General features: G+C 37.3%; 1 pseudogene; it reads right to left on the reverse strand.

The window, feature by feature from the left end:
* Positions 1-3,482: 3,482 nt before the first annotated feature.
* Positions 3,483-3,800, reverse strand: LOC149171074 (SKP1-like protein 1B pseudogene; annotated as a pseudogene).
* Positions 3,801-20,386: the final 16,586 nt, after the last annotated feature.

A 20,386-nucleotide genomic window follows, 5' to 3' on the forward strand; every position in this document is an offset into this window, starting at 1 on the left:
CCTTCCATCAACAAAGCAAGGTATGTGCTTACATTTATTGATGATTTCTCTCGGTATACTTGGGTGTATCTTCTGAGGAACAAATCTGAAGTTTTTGAGCACTTTGAAGATTTCAAAGCACTAGTTGAGACACAGTCAGAGAGAAAGATCAAAGCCCTTTGTACAAACAATGGGGGGCAATATGTTAACGTAGCACTTCAAAACCTTTGCCTTCAGTCTGGCATACAGTTGCAATACACAGTTCCATACACTCCACAGTAGAACGGAGTTGCTGAGAGAAAGAACCGATCTCTCAAAGAGATGCCTTCCTGCATGTTCCATGCCAAGTCACTGCCTCATAAGCTCTGGGCCAAAGCACTTAATTGTGCTAACTACATCCAGAACATATCTCCTCATAGGTCTGTCAAGGATCAGACCCCTTTTGAGGCTTGGAGCGGCACTAAACCAAAGGTCACTCAACTCCGTGTTTTCGGCTCTCGGGCATGGGCCCGGATCCCCTCTGAAAAGAGGAAAGCTCTTGATCCACAAAGCATTGAGTGCATCTTTGTTGGATACCCTGATGGTGTGAAGGGATCTCGACTCCTGATTCCCTCTACGGACAAGCTCATCATTGAGCGAAGTGTCAAATCTGAGGAATGTCTCTTGCATGCACCTCAAGCGCCGCATGCAGACACTTTTTATCTACCTCATGTCCGAGATGATGACTCAGTGCACTCAGATGCAGATATAGATCATGTAGATGTCGAGGAAGAGCATGCAGATGCAAAGACAGAGTCTTCATATACAAATCTAGTGCATGCAAATGATGATCCACATCCAAGCCCAGATCGGGCTTTCAACAGTGAATCATATTCCCCTGTCATAAATCAGAGAACAAGGAGCTTACGTCAGATATATGCACAAAACCAACCAGCTGCTAGAAATGGTCTTGTGGGGGATAATTCTGATTTGCAGAGGACTAGCTCAGAGTTTATTGAGCCTCCTCTTGTCCTCACTGCCACTGAACCACCGCCCTCTTGGCATTGTCATTTGGTTTAGTCTTCTGATCCACAATCTTATGCTGAGGCTGCTAGGTATCCATATTGGGAGTTTTCCATGGAGGAGGAGTATAACTCCCTCCTCGAGAACCAGACTTGGGATCTGGTCCACCTTCCTTCAGGAAGGAAACTTGTCCAATGCAAATGGATCTACAGGACCAAGAGTGCTGCAGATGGGAAAATCACCAGACGGAAAGCAAGGCTAGTAGCCAAAGGCTTCCAACAAGTGCATGGTATCGATTATGACGAGACCTTTGCTCCAGTAGCAAAGATGGATTCCATACGCCTTACACTTCCCATTGCGGCTGCCCAGTGGTGGGAAGTACATCAGATGGATGTGAAGAATGCCTTTCTTCACGGAGACCTATCTAAGGAGATCTACATGGAGCAGCCACATGGTTTCATTTAGGATTCATATTTAGTCTGCAAACTGAAGAAATCTCTCTACGGCCTTAAGCAGGCCTCGAGAGCTTGGTACGCGAAGATGGATTATTTTCTCTTATCATAAAACTTTGAAAGATTTAAGTCTGATCGGAATGTTTACATGCTTAGGACACATGATTCTCTTCTTATCTTAGTTTTGTATATAAATGATCTCCTAATCACTGGCAGCTCGGCTTCAGCCATTTCTACAGTCATGAGGGCCTTGCATGATAGGTTCTTGATGACGGACATGGGTCCATTACACTTCTTTCTTGGTCTTGAGATCAGCCAGAATTCCACAGGCATCAAACTCTCTCAGGCTAAGTATGCATGGGATCTCCTCGAGAGATTTCGCATGACTGACTGCAAGCTAGCACCGACTCCTTTTTTGTCTGGGGTCCACCTTTAGGATGGAGGTGACACTCCATTAGTTGACAGCACTCTCTACCAACAGCTCGTGGGGAGCTTATTGTACCTCACCCACTCCAGACCAGATCTCTTATATTCAGTAGGGGCAGTTTCCAGATACATGCAGGAGCCGCATGAGCTACACTGGAATGCTGCCAACCGCATCCTCCGATATGTGCAGGGCACCATCACCTTCAGGATTCACTATGCAGAAGGCACTACATTGAATCTCCTTGGCTTCACAGATTCTGATTGGGCGGGAGACAACATTGATCGCAAGTCCACCTCTAGATATTCACTTAGTCTAGGATCTGGCTCTATTTATTGGTCGAGCAAGAAGCACGCTGCTATTGCTCTCTCTTCAGTTGAGGTTGAGTAATGAGGAGTAGTGAACATCACCATTTAGGCTCTGTGGCTACAACACTTCCTCATTGAGTTGGGCGTCCAGTTCCACCAGCCCATTGTCATCTGGTGTGACAACCAGAGCACTCTCAAACTTTGCAGGGATCCAGTACAGCAGCTGTGGATGAAGCACATAGAGATCCATATGCACTACATCAGAGATATAGTACATGATCAGGTGATTGATTTGCAGTTCTGTCCTTCAGCAGAACAGACTGCAGACATCTTCACCAAGACATTCATTGAGCAGAAGTTTCGATCTTTGCGCGATCGTCTTGGAGTGAAGGACACGATTGCTTAGAAACTGTATTTTTCTTCCTCTTTTCTTTTGATTACATTGTATTTTGAGGGGGAGTTTTTCCCACGAGGTTTTACCTCTTTCCTCAATTTTAGTACAAGTTGCACTATATTTTGGGTGACCTTTGGCCTTAGTTGCCAGGGCCCATTTTCTATTTTTCCCCATAGTGGTGTTCAGGGGGGGTGTTGGAACTACTACACACCGACATGCAGACTCTTAGTTAGAGCATAGGACTACATGCAAGATTCCTTTTGCATGTTGGAACTACTACACCCCTACATGCAGACTCTTAGATAGAGCATGCAAGATTCCTTTTGCATAATTTACTCCTTGATTTGCTCCTTCTTTAACTTCGCAACTGACTAGTTATCGCCGGAACTTGTTGTAGGTGTTGAGTCTTCTCATTGATCACCACTATAGTGCATTACCTTGGGATCTTCACCCAGTGATGCTATATCATGAGCATTGTAACATATTTTCGAATGTATCATTCTTTTCTTCTTTCGATTTTCTTTTAGTGTTTTTGCTTTGCAAAGATCTGTGTTTAACCTTTACTAGCTAGATTCATCTGTGCAGGTTTTCTAACACATTTACAGAAAATATACAAGCATGCCACACAGTTGGAAGCCATTCATTCATTCAATAATACTCTAAACTGAGCGCATTCGTGTAATAATACTCTAAACTCAGCGCACTCATTTTTTAGATTTCTAGCATCTAAGAAAGAACATAATTTACAAAACAAAAACAATTAGTTTATGGTTCATTGATTGATTGGAGAAGCCATCGGTAACTGTCCTATGAAGTTCCAAGCCATTTGGTTGGGGAAATTCAAGTAGATTAGACCCCTGAAAACAAAAAATAAGAAAAAAGGTTAGTTTGATTCAAAGAATACCAAACCATCAAATTCCTAATTAAATAAGGGTTTCTAGCAAAATACTGGGATAAGTGGCCTGATCGACTTTAACGAATTCTTGATCCCAAGTCTTGATTTCGTCCTCGGAAATGGCCGATTTCTCATGTGCGTGCTTCTGAGCCCCGACATGGTACTTGTAGTATTCGATGACGTTCGAAAGTATCTTAATAGAAACGTTTGGCAGCGGAATAGCATTGGCGGTGCCAGTGTCCTCGATAATGTACTTAATGGTTTGAGATTCAAATTCCACAGCCTCAGTGACATCAAACAATTTGTCATCTAAGCTCTTCAAAGTCACCTTGCTTTCCGAGGCCATGACTCCCCAACTAATGGATGATCCGAATAAAAGATTATCTGACTAAAAGGAAAGGACTGAATTTCTGTGTGTATAAGCGAAGAGAACGCGAGAACGTATGAACGAACTTTTGCGTGAACAATATGAGATGAGCGATATGAGGCAAGGGCAATGATTCCATATATTTATCCCTGTTTGATTACCCAAATAACCATGGCATGGGTTTTTTGTTGCTTTTTTTAAATTATTTTTTCTTAACTCTAGTTAAAATAACCCACATAACCCAAACCTAGAGCTTTTAGGGTTTTTTTATTTTATTGTTTTTTACTATTAAATGTTTTCGATTAATGGCCCGCCTAATTTAGGGAAAATTAGTTCGGTATTCCCCTAGTGGGCCAGATTGAGTTTGTAATTACCCTTTTAAAAACAAGGGCTAAAAATAGCTAGTACCTACCACTTATATTAGATATAGTTTAATTAAAGAAAAAAATTAACAAAAACAAAAAGTCATTACAAAAATAAAACAAATATTAAAATATTATATTGTTGAATGTCATCACCAAAAATTAAGAAATATTATTAACTAACATTATTTATTGAGCCCAGAGCCTCATTCTACAGCCCATAGTGAGGGGATGTGTAAGTTTATCAGTGGTTTGTTCCCTTTAAAATAAAAATAAAGATTATCTTATAAATAGAAAAAAAATGTTGGCTATAATAAAAAAAATATGTAAAAAAAAAAGTGTTTTCAAAAATATTTGGACAAGAGATTTAAATAAACTATTTGAATATCTATGTTAACTAATTTATGTCCATAAAATTGTTAAATTAAAATATTTTAATGTTTTATATAAAAATAATAACCAATGTGGGTTATCAATAAAATATTTTAATACAATATTGACATATACTTAAAAATACATTACTAATAATAATAAAAAAATTAATTTGAATGTACATGTTATGTAAATTATTTTAATGTCAATTATGTATATATCTACACAGTAAGGTGTTCCCCTTTGAAATCAACAACCCTCCTTTCCAATTGTCATCATTATGCGCTGTAAGATTATATGTTAGACGATTGAGAAAGGTTGAACCGTTCGATCAGGATAAAATAGTTACGAATTCGTTGAAGACTAATATTTGATTCGCATAGGTAAAGTCGTCTTCTATGAACTCATGAACTTTAGTGGTGAGCTCCTCAACAACTGATTAGTGTGGTTGATTTCTGCCACAGTCGAGTTGTGTATCACCAAGATTTGAAGTAGGGATTTCAAGCCAGAGAACTTGTTATTAGACGAAAATGGCGATATGAAGGTCATTGTCTTCAGCCTCAGTGTAATGCCGAAGCAGTTCAGACATGACAACCTTGTCCACATGGTCTGCACCACACCGACATACATTTCGGCAAAGATGATTATCAAGAAGGGATACGACCGAGCCAATGTCAACATATGGTCCTATTGTGATACTATTTTTTCTCCTCACGGGCTACCTATCGTTCCAGGATGTAAATCTAACAGTTATGTATAAGAAGATCTACAAGGGGATTTCAAATGCCCGCCCTACTTTTCCTCTAAAGTGAAACATCTCGTTATCCGGCTGCTAGACAGTAACTGTCACGCCCCTACACCTGTAGTAGTATTTCAACCACTTATAGCGAGGTGCAACAACACCGAACACATTCCTTTCGCCAATACTTATGTTCATGGACTACGCATTAACATTCGATACTTAGTTTTATTTTTCTTCACCAAGTATTATTATTAGCCTTTATACTAATGAACACCCATACACATTCATTATCCATAGTAATTATAAATATACAATACAATTGCAACAATATAAAGGGAGGGGCAACTCCTTGAATATGAGTCTTGCCTGATTTCAATATATATTCAATCTCTCATAAAATACAATTATACCTTAGAAACCCCAAGTTTTATACTTAGCCAAAATTCTGACTTTCTGTCTTGCCACGAGCAACCCACCTCGTGCACGCCTTGCAACATGGTCACTCTTACATTTTACACTTAGCCAAATTTTCCACCCGGCAACACCTCCGTGTAGCCTCACACTAAACTCCAACCGCGGGTGGGCACCTTCGTTTCACCCCTACTTGAGTTCACCGTCCACCTTCACACTATAAGGAGGGCGCCTTCGTTCACCCTCCACCGGAGTTCGTCAACCGACGGGCAGGCACCTTCATGCATCCCTCCACTCGTGCACACAACTGACTGACGGGCGGGCACCTTCGTGCAGCCCTCCACCCACACTCTTAACCGACAGGTGGGTGCCTTTGTGCATCCTCCACCCGTATCAACAACCGACGGGCGGGTGCGCCTTCATGCAGCCCTCTACCTGTGTCACAACCGACGGGGAGGCACGCCTTCATGTGGCCCTCCACTCATGTTGCCAACTAAACCATTCAACCTCGTGCAGCTCGTGCAGTCTACCCGGCGGGTGGGCACATGTGTCTCCATGTGACTTGTGCCTTAAGCCTGCTCCTCCACTCTCAAACCTGCACCTTCTCACCTCGATCTCATCCCTTGACTCGCCTAAATGCTTGTTGATCGATTTGCTTCATCGTTCATTGATGCCTTTGCTCCACAACCGTGCCATCCATATATATGTCGGGTGGGGAGTCATGCCACTCGACCAACTCGTCCAACTCATCCAACTGACGCCCTCCATACTTGCAAAATCGTTCAGCTTTGTTGGTCAGCCTGGTTATCACCTGGGACCACCCACCAACCCTTGCCCACATCGCAAGTCTATGAGGTCGGCTCGTGGGTGACTTTCCAACTCATCCCCACAGTATAAACTTGCCCAACCAAGACTCCTGCATGCGCATTATCACCTGCTCGCTCATTTTCCTTAGTCGTAGCTTTGCCTCTTCATGCCGGATGTGCATCCTACCCATCGCACAGACCGCAGGTCCTTACATCCTCCTCCACCTGAATTCATTGTCGTCCTTGACAATATATACCAGCTAGGCAATCATCTTGTCACCAAGATTTTCATATCTGAATAGTCTTACCTGTGATACCAATCAATGCATACATCACAAACATCCCTGAAACATATGTAAAATGACCAATTCCACCATGTCCTGTGCCTTCTTGTAGTCTACCTACCAAGATACTCCCCTGATACTAACATCTATTTGCACACTGGTACCCCTCGTGACTCGAACTAGTTGGGTAGCTAATCCAACCATGTGTCCAATCCACAAGAATGCACATCCTTATGTCATCATCAATCTTTCCCTGATTTTTGCTACATCTCGGATTCATTAGAATCTGCTCTAATCCCCATGCATAGGTCCATGGAAAACAACTAACCTCTATGTGTGAAATCCTATCTATACTACTTCTAACCACTCTAATCTAGTCTTAGCTATTGTGGTCTATCCTGCAGAAACATAATACAGAGGTTTAAATATCATATATATGTTTAACAGGAGCGTGATAAAGGAGATTAAACATAATGTATAGATTCAAGTCAAAATGAGTCAATCACTGAATTCACAGCTGGACCAGACTGTATTAAATCTAAATTGCGATCTAATCATTCATATAGGAATCCACATTCTTCTATGGACTTAAAACTTGCAACTGATGTTTACCTTAGTTTCAAATCAGAGACCATTCACAAGTTAACCATGAAACTCAATCACGTACAATTTAACAAGAGTAATAGTGAACTGTAAGTCATCAATATGCATAAATACAAATCACATTTACATTCATGCTAGTAATAACACTTTGATCCAAAAAAATACAATGAGTCTGAAACTATGGCTCCTCCTTGAAACAAACAGTCCCCTTTATTCACAATAAATCAAAATTGTTTTTCTCCAAGCCAAAAATCCCTTCTCCTTTCTTCAGAGGTAATACTTATGCGGCCTCGAATGACCATCATCCTTCCATGACAAGTTGAGGTCACCCTTGGTGGATCGTTCCCCTTCCTGGGGAAATGGATGGATCTCCTTGGAACAATGGAGGACTGTGTATCATTTCTTAGCACTTGTGAGGAGTGGCTATCATTCTCTATCTTTTCTTTGAAAGAAACTGAATATGCTCCCATCATCCCCACATTTGGCATGCTTTGTAATGTATATTGTGAGATGAAATCTTCATGGATTAGCGCTATCCTAAACGCTTCCAATGGACTGCAAGAGTGCCTTCATTATGCACTATGGTAGTCCGTCTCCCCTTTAGGAGAGAGTATATTGCAATACTGAAACCGGCGACACAGAGGTGTTATCCTGACATTCAGTGCCTTCATCTGCGGCTGGATCCACTCAAACTCGTGGAATGTACAAGCAATGTGTGGGGTTCCGACCAGGAACACTTGCGGTCAGACCCTTAAATGCAACGCTTTTGCATACATGGCTCTTCGAATCCCCTCCCGCATCCTTACCTCTCACCTGCGAGGATAGCTATCGTTAGCTTGATGATTGTGAACAATAAAACATAAAAGTTCGATCAAACGTAAATGTTGTGTTCATTCATTTTATAAACTATGGAACACGTGTGAAAAGGATTTATGCCTGATACACAGTCAACATACAATTTCTTGCTCAACCCATAGGCTTGGCACAACTTTCGAGGGCTTCTTTTGATCGTAAACGGTTATTGGCCCCCTTGTGGGGCGCAGTTCCCATGCCTTCCACTTCCTCGATGCGTAATTATACTATCAGGACTCCACGGGCCCATCTACACTAGAAACCCGATCCCTTTGTTATTTCGAAAAATTTGGAAAACACATGAAAACATAGAAAATCTTTCCCCGATTGCTCAAGCCAGACCTCAAATGCTATATATTGGAGTCTATAAATATTATCGGGTCCGGCCTATCACATGTCGCAATATGCACAAGCCTGGGGCTCCGCCGATCATGATATGTGATAGGGCTTCAGACCGGCTATATATATATATATATATATCGTTTTTGATATCTTGGCAGGTCCCTCATATCGTTGTACGTACTGTATATAAGGATTGAGCTCTGCTGATATGCGATATGAAATTGGGGGCCGAACCTGATAATGTATACAATACGGTTCATAGTGTCGTTGGGTCTAGAGGCCAGGGGCACGCCATATATATATATATATATATATATATATATATATATATATATATATATATATAAACCTTGGACATAGGCTGATTGCAATATGCGACAGGCTTTTGGACTCGACACACACACACACACACACACACATATATATATGTTGTGGTTTATAATGCCATCGGGTCCGGCCCTTATGGCATTTGTTATGCGCCCAGATTGAGTGCGATAAGCGAAAGAGGGATGGCTTATGTATTTTTCGAAGGGTTTCCTTTGTAAAAGGATTATAATAGGACAATGATGCAATGAATTATTTTGGAAGCTAAACAAACCATGATGAGCATATTAATGAAGGGCTTAACAACTTTATATTTGAGGGATTTGTTAAGGGGCTTTCACCATTTGTGAATGGAAGATTTCGCTCTTCATAGAGTAAAATCACTTGGATGAAAAAGATCATTGAGAGAGATGATAGAACAGACTTGTAGGGGACCCATTCAAAATTTTCTATGAGAGCATGTTTTAATAGGGTGGTAGTTGTGGCCACAACACATCTTTAAAATGTTCCCTGATTTTATGGAACAAGTAGTAAGGACCACTTGCTATCTTAAAAATTGATCTCCTACTACAGCTTGGAATGGTGACATATCCAAAGAAATTTAGAATGGTAATGATCTGAACTTAAAAATAATGCAACAAATTACAAATATAACCATAAATATAGAGATGCAACAAAAATAATACTTCATTTCATTAATATTAGAATACTAAGATATGCTTACAAACATAATGGAAATAAACTCAATTGACTGATGATAGATTATCTCTGAGAAGATATGCGGAGGCTACATGACTCTAAACTATGTTAAAATGAGGCTCAAGGGCCTCTTCATTATTGAAAAATAATAGAAAACCATAAGCAACCAAAACCCTAATCCCAAGAGATGTAATGCCAAGAGTTTTTGGGCCCAGTCTAGGTTAGTTTGGCAGCCAACTTAACAGGGTCATAACATAGTCATATTATCTCCATTTGACACATATGATACCTCTTTGGAAAGGTCTCCCTAAGTAATATGATATTTGAGGTGTAACAGGCCTTGAAAAATGTTGTCTAGGGTGTCAAAATTGCTCTAAAAGTTCAGGACCGGGAAAACAACTAAAAATAGGAAATGATGAAAGAAATAAGGAAATAGATGAAATTGATAAGAGGTCTACATGGAATTGTGCAGAGATGTTCACAAGAGAAATCTTGTCAGAGAAGCTAAAATGGTGCCTAGCTTCTCTTGGCTTATAAGGAAGGTGATGAATATTTTCGGCATGATATATCAAGTAAATTTTTATCAAGGTGGAGATTGTTAGAAGTTTACAACTATTTCCCTATATTCTTGGGTAATATCTAAAATTAGTTCCTTTGTTTAGGTTTTTTTTCCTAATCTAAGCTTTTGGAAAAACATATAAATGGAATATTTTTATTTTATGTGAACACTTTCTTATGTAACTTCTTTTTCTAGAAGTTGTGGACGGATTTAGGAAAGATCTAACAAGTTTCTCTTTTTCCATGTAAGCCTATAGAGGCAACAAGAAAACATAAAACAAGTGGAGAATGGGTTGAATGGTTGGATATGTATGCCTTCGATTTGGATGATGTAAATATCCCTTAAATAATAAGAATACCAGATATCATTGCCCCATGGATGTTTCTCTCAAAAGGAGTGTTTTACCACGTAAAATTATGTCAATTTATGTGTTTGATTGTTTTTCCATTTTCTTTATTTGCCATTATTTTCTACAATTTCAAATTATTTGCAAGTTATGCTTTCGCTGCTCAACAATACCTCTTAGGTCCAGTAAATAGAAGACCAAATGATTAGACCAATGCAAACATTCCATTTCTAAAGAACACCATGATCTTGCACTATGACTCTTTAGTCCACCAAATACAAGACCAAATGATAGGACCAATGCAAACATTCCATTTCTAAAGAGCGAAAGACTGACTAATTTTTCAAGAGTTGCATTGTTCTTCTTTGAAGCCTGAAATTGATCCACAACACCATGTGTTGGCTCAACGAGATTATGATAATTAGGTTAAAGTTCCAAGTACACAAATACAATGGTGAGACACCAGTTCCAATAGTATAACGTTAGTTCATTACATGATCCTCCAAGGAATGATTTCTCTCTTATGTCAAGCTAGAGGAGCCAAGGCTATATCTAAAAAGGAGTCAACACTTCATCCACAACAGGTAACATTCCAATTTAGTAAAAAATTATAATGTTCCACAAGAATAGTTGGTCTTCCATGACCGAACCAAAAATATTTACGAACTAAGCATAGAACAATGAAGACACACATGGTACCATTATCCGCATCATTTTGCGTTTGTAATATCGACCGCCTTTGCTCCACTGCTTGTCAATTTCTTTATATGATAGGCAGTTACGAATGCCAACACGTATTCAACTAGTCCTCGCGAGAAAACCAATCTCACGAGGAAGAGGCTCACAACTTGTGTTCAATAGCCTCTATGGAGTTATGGCTTATCCTTATACCTAATTGTAAATGACAATATCGGTCTTCAATCTGATGGCAGAAGTTGTTTCAATTGCCTAACACAAAAATTAATGTCCCATGACAACACAGGTGGTATGAGAGGGACTTCTTCTCACACGGAATACCTTAAGGCATAAATATATATATTATACTTCAAAAAAAGAATAAAGATATGAATAATAACAATATGTTCTCTACAATTCCTGAAATTCATGTAATGAATCTAATAGAAACATATGTATTATATTTTGAATGAAAAATAACATACGAGTGTTAGGAAAAATCACCTTACAAATCCCTAATGGAAAATGGCTACTCAATTATGCAAATCAACAAATCTTATCGTGGGTATATGCTTTGTAAAACTATGTCCCCATATCCTCTTCTCCACAAGTTGCCATTTACTTTCCTTACATTGAAGGCACCATTGACCTTATTTCAAATTCTTAGTCAATAGAAATATTAAGTATTTATTTAAACCTTATAAAGACTTCAAATAATTATTCCATGGATTAAGAATTCCTCAAATGCCTTACATAATGGCATAGCAAAATTGGCGAGTCTTTTGGGATTGAAAGAAACATAGTGGACATGAACTATAATAACATTTCCATATATTCTATTTATATTCTATTTATGGACACTTGTTTAAATCTCAATATCTATTTTTCTTCCACCAAACCAGAATCCTTCACAATACCCATTTTCTCTACGAGCCTCATTCAAGTTCTTCAAATGGAATATGACTATATACATTGGATGTTGGTCTTTCATCACCTCCATCACCATATTAGACATTCCTAATATTTGTATCTTTGCCTCTTTTTCTCTCTATTACCTTCTTAATCCTTGTCTCTTTCTCTAAGAGACTTCTTCTCTCCATTTATTTCCTTGAGTGTTTCCTTCAGTGTTCTATACATTTCCCTTCCCCCTCTTCCTTTTCTCTTTCTCCTGTTCTCCGACACGCCTTACCCTATTGGTTTGGGTGGGAAAGGTTCCATTCATTCCGCCTAACCTCCCTCTATAACCCAATTGACACAGTCATATATATATATATATAGATATATATATACATACATATATATATATATATATATATATATATATATATATATATATATATATATATATATATATATATATATATATATATATATATAGAAAATATCATTATATCCTAAATAATGATATATCCTAAAAAGGAATAGTTTGTTGAGGAGAGAACACATATCTTCCTTATTTAGGATATAATGATATTTTCTATATATATATATATATATATATATATATATATATATATATATATATATATAGAAAATATCATTATATCCTAAATAAGGAAGATATGTGTTCTCTCCTCAACAAACTATTCCTTTTGAACAAGAAGAATATAACCATTACTTCAAAATTCATCCTACCATTTGTATGAATTGAATGGATGAGGAAAATCTCAATCACTACAAATATACTCAATTAACAAACACAATATAATCATATCATTATTTATTTTCATTGTATTATATTATTATTAATTTATTCTAAAATTTAACTGAGAGCTTAACTATTTTATTTATTATTTCTGCTTATTCAAATCATCTTCCTTTTCTTTCCTACATAGTGAACTTTTTACCATCTTCTCTATATATTCAATTTCTACGATAGTAAAAATATTCCGAATAAATTTCTCAAAATTATGGATAATTTTTATAAATAAAAACCAATTCAATTCTCTTGATTTCATTTTGTTACTAACCACACTTGAAATCACAACTGAAACCAGCCTGATTCCGTTTCATGCATACTTAGACCGGCACATCAATAACAATTACCTATTACTGTAAAATATATTTTTATCTCTGAGATCTTTTTTGATTAATTATGAACAATTCAATTAACAGCCCAAAGATCATCAATACCGAATATTTCACAAACAAAACTTAATATGATCTATTGTTTAAGATGACATACCTTGATTAATAGCGGAAGATGTAATGGCTGCCATCTACTTTCTTCTGACTCCTGACAGTTACTCTTCTTCTCAGAATTCGGTTTCTCTCTCTAACCCTATTTCTTTATGCGTTTCTTAATGGAGAAGAATGTGACTCATGGCAGGGAGAGAGAGGACCCAATCCTTTATATATCATTTAACTCTAAATCTGGTACGTCCATCATATACCAATTCAACGCTTAAGATTAATCACAGATCTAATGCTTTAATTATAGAATGATCTATTTATGACTTAATTAATCGGGTCACATTAAGATTAGAAACTGCATAACGTTAAAAGTAAATGAGCCATTTGCAGTTTCTAATAGCAGATTTAGAAACGGCATAACGTCACATTAAGATTAGAAACTGCATAACGTTAAAAGTAAATGAGCCATTTTCAGTTTCTAATAGCAGATTTAGAAGCTGCATAACGTCACATTAAGATTAGAAACTTCATAACGTTAAAAGTAAATGAGCCATTTGCAGTTTCTAATAGCAGATTTCTAACATTCTCCCACTTGACCTGACTATTCATAATATTAAGTGTTGAACATCATACTATGATAAATTGCTGAGAGTTATGGTGGTTGTGCACTATTAATTCAATGCATTCCCTTCCATATACTACAATACCAGCAATCCATCAATTCATACTCATAATTTATATAAAACAGCATAATGGTCCACATAATGTCTTATATCATAATGATTAAACATAATATCTTTATAAGACTCTTTCTTGTTTAAAATTACATAAAATACGTACTACTACATTAAAACAAGAGACACATAATTGTATATCAGAAACACATAAAAAAAAGCTCAGAATGTCACACGTCAATTATTATTAATACAACCAAGACCCATTCTTTGAACATGTTCCTTAAATTGTCTTGGTTGTAACCCTTTCGTCAAAGGGTCTGCAATCATAAGTTCTGTCCTGATGTGCATGATTGACACTCTTTGTTTCTGAACCTCATATTTCACAACAAGATTCTTCAGTTCCATATGTTTGGCACCTTTAGAGTACTTGTCGTTCTTTGAGAAAAATACTGCTTTAGAGTTATCACAATAAATTTTCAGCGGCTTGCTAATGGTGTCGACAACCGCAAGTCCTGAAATAAAGTTCCGCAACCATAATGCATGAATTGTGGCTTCAAAACATGCCACAAATTCTGCCTCCATAGTGGATGAAGCAACGATAGTCTGTTTCGCACTTTTCCATGATATGGCACCTTGAGCAAACATAAACAGGTAACCAAAAGTCGATTTTCTAGTATCGATGCATCCAGCAAAATCTGAATCGCTATATCCAATCACCTCCGATTCATTGGATCTTCTATACATGAGCATGTAATCTTTCGTGCCTTGTAAGTACCTCAAAACTTTCTTTGCAGCTTGCCAATGTTCCCTTCCTGGATTACTTTGATACCTCCTTAACATACCGACCGCAAAGCTGATATCCGGTCTAGTACAGGTTTGAGCATACATTAGGCTACCAACAACAGATGCATATGGAATTGATTCCATTTCCTTTCGTTCAACATCATTCTTAGGACATTGCATGAGATTGAATTTATCACCTTTCTGTACAGGAACTGTCCCAGGTGAACACTTACTCATTCCAAATCTCTCTAGAATCCTTTCGACATATCCTTTCTGAGACAATCCCAATATTCCTTGTGATCGATCACGGAATATTTCTATTCCAATCACATAGGATGCCTCTCCCATATCTTTCATTTCAAAGTTCGTTGAGAGAAATTCCTTAGTCTCATGCAATATACTTAAATTATTTGCAGCAAGCAAGATGTCATCAACATAAAGGACCAGATAAATAAACTTGCTCCCACTGATCTTTTGGCATATACAGTGATCAACCGTATTTTCCTTAAAACCAAATGATGTAATAATGGTATTGAACTTAATATACCATTGTCGGGATGCTTGTTTAAGCCCATATATTGACTTCTTAAGTTTACACACCAATTGTTCTTTACCTTCTACAGAAAAACCCTCAGGTTGATCCATATAAACATCCTCATCAATATCTCCATTCAGAAAGGCTGTTTTCACATCCATTTGATGGAACTCCAAATCATAATGAGCTACTAATGCCATTATTATTCTTAGTGAGTCCTTTTTCGAAACAGGAGAAAATGTCTCCTTGTAATCAACACCATCTTTCTGAGTGTAACCCTTAGCAACAAGTTTATCTTTATACCGTTCGATATTACCACTAGAGTCGTGTTTGGTTTTAAAAACCCATTTGCATCTGACTCTTTTACAGCCATGTGGTAACTCAATGAGATCCCAAACTTCATTCTGTTGCATGGATTTCAGTTCTTCTTTCATGGCATTAATCCATTCCTTTGACTCTTTACTTTCTACAGCATGTGAAAACTAAACTAGATCCTTATTGATTCCAATATCATAATCTGATTCTTGCATATAAACCACATAATCATTAGAAATAGCTGACCTTCGATTTCTTTGAGGTCTTCTTAATGCTACTTGTTGTGGTTCATGCATATCAGCATTATGTAAGTCATTTCCTTCAGGAAGTACTTCTTCATTTATATGTTGTTCATTATCATCATGTTGTTCTACAACAGCTGGAATAACATTTGGAGTAATAGTAGATGGAGGAACTATTCTAGGCAATGTAACATTTACCCTTGTTTCCTTTATTTCTACTATTTCTCTTCTAGTACTCCCACTGACTTCACCATTCTCAATGAATCTTGCATTACCAGTTTCTACAATTCTTTGACTATGATTAGGACAGTAAAACACATACCCTTTAGATTTCTCAGGGTAACCTAAAAAATACCCACTGATCGTTCGAGAATCTAATTTCTTTTCATGTGGATTATAAATTCTCGCTTCCGCTGGACAACCCCAAACATGCAGGTGTCTTAAGCTAGGTTTCCTCTTAGTCCATAACTCAAAAGGAGTCTTTTGAACAGCTTTACTAGGAACCCTATTCAACAAATAATTAGCGGTTTTGAGAGCATACGACCACAAATTCTTAGGTAGTGTAGAATCTGACATCATACTCCTAATCATATCTATTAACGTCCTATTGCGCCTTTCTGCTACACCATTTTGCTGTGGTGTACCTGGCATTGTGTATTGCGCACATATGCCATGACTTTCGAGGAATTTTGCAAATGGACCTGGACACTGGCCTGACTCATTATATTTACCATAATATTCACCACCTCTATCAGACCTTATGATTTTCACCCTTTTATCTAATTTCCTCTCAACTTCCTTTACAAATGTCTCAAGGACATTCACAGATTGAGATTTTTCATGAAGCAAATAGACATAACCATAACGGGAAAAATCGTCAATAAAAGTGATGAAATACTTTTCTCCATTAAAGGCTGGAGTGTCCATAGGTCCGCAAATATCAGTGTGTATTATTTCAAGAAGCTGGCTGCTTCTAGTGGCTCCTTTCTTATTATGTTTGGTTTGTTTACCTTTAATACAATCCACACATAATTCTAGATCACTAAAGTCCAAATTTGACAAAATTTCATTACTTACTAATCTCATCATTCTTTCTTTGGATATATGACCTAGTGTTTTATGCCACAAGAAAGCAGAATTTTCATTCAACATGCTACGTTTACATCCAACATTATTTACTACATTCAACAAGGAATTCGCATAAGTGTCATTCAGTTTCAATTTATATAAACCATCAATTAGAATACCAGAACCAACATTATCAGTATTCTTATATAAATCAAAACAACCAGATCCAATCATACATCTAAAACCAGAAATATCCAACTTACTTATGGAAATAAGGTTTCTAGATAATGAAGGTACATAAAGGGTACTGTATAAGTCTAATACATATCCACTTTCTAGAATTAGACGATAAGTCCCAATGCCTTCAATTGAAGATTTCATTCCGTTTCCCATAAAGAGAAAACGTTCTTCATTTGGATTTATGGTTCGGATCGTAAGAAATCCCTGCATATTATTGGAAACATGAGTTGTAGCACCAGTATCAAGCCACCATGTATTAATAGGAACTTCAACTAAATTTGATTCAAAACATACGAAAGATAGATAATTACCTTTCTTTTCGAACCAAGCTTTCCTTTTCGGATAGTCACTTTGATAATGTCCTTTCTTTTTACAGAAATGACATTGAACATCCTTTAGTTCCTTCTTTTCCTTATCCTGCCCATTCTTAGCAGGTGCCTTTTTCTTCTTGAAATGACTTGATTTTCCTTTCTTTTCTTTACCAGCTTTATTACTCACAAAACTTACTGAGTGATTCACTTGATTTTTCAAATGTCCTTCTTCCTGAACAAGTCTACTGGCCAATTCATTAACATTCCACTTATCCTTTATAGTGTTATAGTTAATCTGAAAAGGTCCATATTCAGAAGGTAGCGAGTTCAGGATGAACTGGACAAGAAAAGAATCCTCTACTGTAAGTCCCAGGGAGTTTAACCTTGCTGCAAGATTAGTCATCTCTATAATGTGCTCTTGCATAGTTCGCGACCCATCAAACTTCATGGTCGTGAGTTCTGCCATAAGAGTACCAGCGAGTGACTTATCAGCTGAACGAAAACGCTCTTCCACAGACTGCATATATTCCTTAGCACTTTCTGTTTGTGGAATTGTTGACTTGATGTTGTTAGCAACAGTCATCTTAATAAACATAAGGCTCAATCTGTTACTGCGTTCCCATGCTTTATGGTGTGATTTTTCTGCCTCAGTACTATCTTTTGTAAGAGCAGCAGGTTTATCCTCAAGGAGTGCCAAGTCAAGATCCTGAACACCTAAATGGAAATTGACTTGTTCTCTCCATTCAGAAAAATTAACACCAGTGAACAATGTAACAGATGGAGCATGTGTATTCATGGGAACTCCTGCAAATTAAAAAATGAAGTAACTATAAGCTCATAACTAACGCGATTCAAATGTAGACATAATAGTATAATATAGCACTCCTTTGGGTAGATACTATCTTATACTTAACATAATTAAATACCAAAACATAAGTAGGTAATAAATATATTCAATTAAATAGAACTGACATCTTTGGATGATCAATATTTATTTAATCAAAATATCTATTAAACCTCATCATGTCAACTAGTTATAGAACAAGACTTTCCTTTGGGTAAGTTCTCAGGTTCTATCATTAGTGACGCCAGTTTTAATTGGTATTATTATAACTGGCAATTTCTATCAATAATCATTATGTCACTTATGCACTAAATGATTATTCTGATTTTGACCACTTTGGTGATTAACAAAATCATAAATCTCATGTGCATAAATGATTTATAACACATACTTTATGCAAAACAATCAGTCACAGAACAATTACTTTTATGCTCAAATTTCAAACAATTATTTTGTACCAGTAAACTTTAATCGTGCAAAGCCAAAACAGTAAATGATGCACAAAAAGACCCTAAAAATTCTGAAATTGTAAAGAAAGGTCAAAAACTCTATATCCGACGGTCGGATCACGAATCTTAACCCACGATGGGCGAAACGAATCTATATATTAGTTTCGTTGTGAAGCATGCGCAAGATTTGATTAACATCATGAGTAAAGCACAGAACAAATCAATTGCAATCATAGGAAATATTCAGTTATTGATTGGTGGCTCTGATACCAAATGTAAAATATATTTTTATCTCTGAGATCTTTTTTGATTAATTATGAACAATTCAATTAACAACCCATAGATCATCAATACCGAATATTTCACAAAAAAAACTTAATATGATCTATTGTTTAAGATGACATACCATGATTAACAGCGGAAGATGTAATGGCTGCCATCTACTTTCTTCTGACTCCTGACGGTTACTCTTCTTCTCAGAATTCGGTTTCTCTCTCTAACCCTATTTCTTTATGCGTTTCTTAATGGAGAAGAATGCGACTCATGGCAGGGAGAGAGAGGACCCAATCCTTTATATATCATTTAACTCTAAATCTGGTACGTCCATCATATACCAATTCAACGCTTAAGATTAATCACAGATCTAATGCTTTAATTATAGAATGATCTATTTATGACTTAATTAATCGGGTCACATTAAGATTAGAAACTGCATAACGTCACATTAAGATTAGAAACTGCATAACGTTAAAAGTAAATGAGCCATTTGCAGTTTCTAATAGCAGATTTAGAAACTGCATAACGTCACATTAAGATTAGAAACTGCATAACGTTAAAAGTAAATGAGCCATTTGCAGTTTCTAATAGTAGATTTCTAACAATTACTTGCAAATCTATTAGTTATTATTAGATTGAACCAACCGCTCTCAAGTAATGGGCTGGCCGACACACGCACATTTTACATACATTCCCAGCACTATTAATGTATGCAAAGCAGCAAATGCACGGCTGGCTGACACACGCACACATTTTACATACATTCCCAGCCCTATTAATGTATGCAAAGCAGCAAACGCACTCCTCGGTCATTGATTTTCATTTTAATTATCCTCGCAGTTTCAGTGGGCTAGTCAGAATTCCCCACAGAAAGAAAGCAACCATTCGTTGAATCTTTGCGAGTCTAGAAATGGAAGGACAACGACAAGAAAGAGTAGGGGACGTAGTAAGGGAGATTATAAGAGATCAAATAAGGGAGATTATAAGAGAAATGGGGGAGCTTGAGGAACGATGGTAGGGTCTTAATCTTCAACCTGAAGACAGAAGAGCACAAAGTCAAGAGAATACTTCGACTTGTCGCACTCGCACGACCACTTTATTTTGACAGTTTTCCCTCCGAGGAAATAACAGAATTGGGCGAACGATGTGAACGTTTTCCTAAGCAACTTCCATCATTCACGTGGTTACAGGCGTTTGTCATCCCACTGTTCCAGCTACGACAGGAACGTGTAGTTACTCGAAATCCGGTAGGTCCCACTGCTATTGCTATTTCAGAAGAACATATTAGTGACAGCAATAGTATTACTTCTTCGTG

The sequence above is a fragment of the Pinus tabuliformis genome, chromosome 4_2 (assembly GCF_031772625.1).
Source record: "Pinus tabuliformis cultivar Carrire ecotype Pingquan chromosome 4_2, CPIR1, whole genome shotgun sequence".
NCBI classification, from domain to species: Eukaryota; Viridiplantae; Streptophyta; class Pinopsida; order Pinales; family Pinaceae; genus Pinus; species Pinus tabuliformis.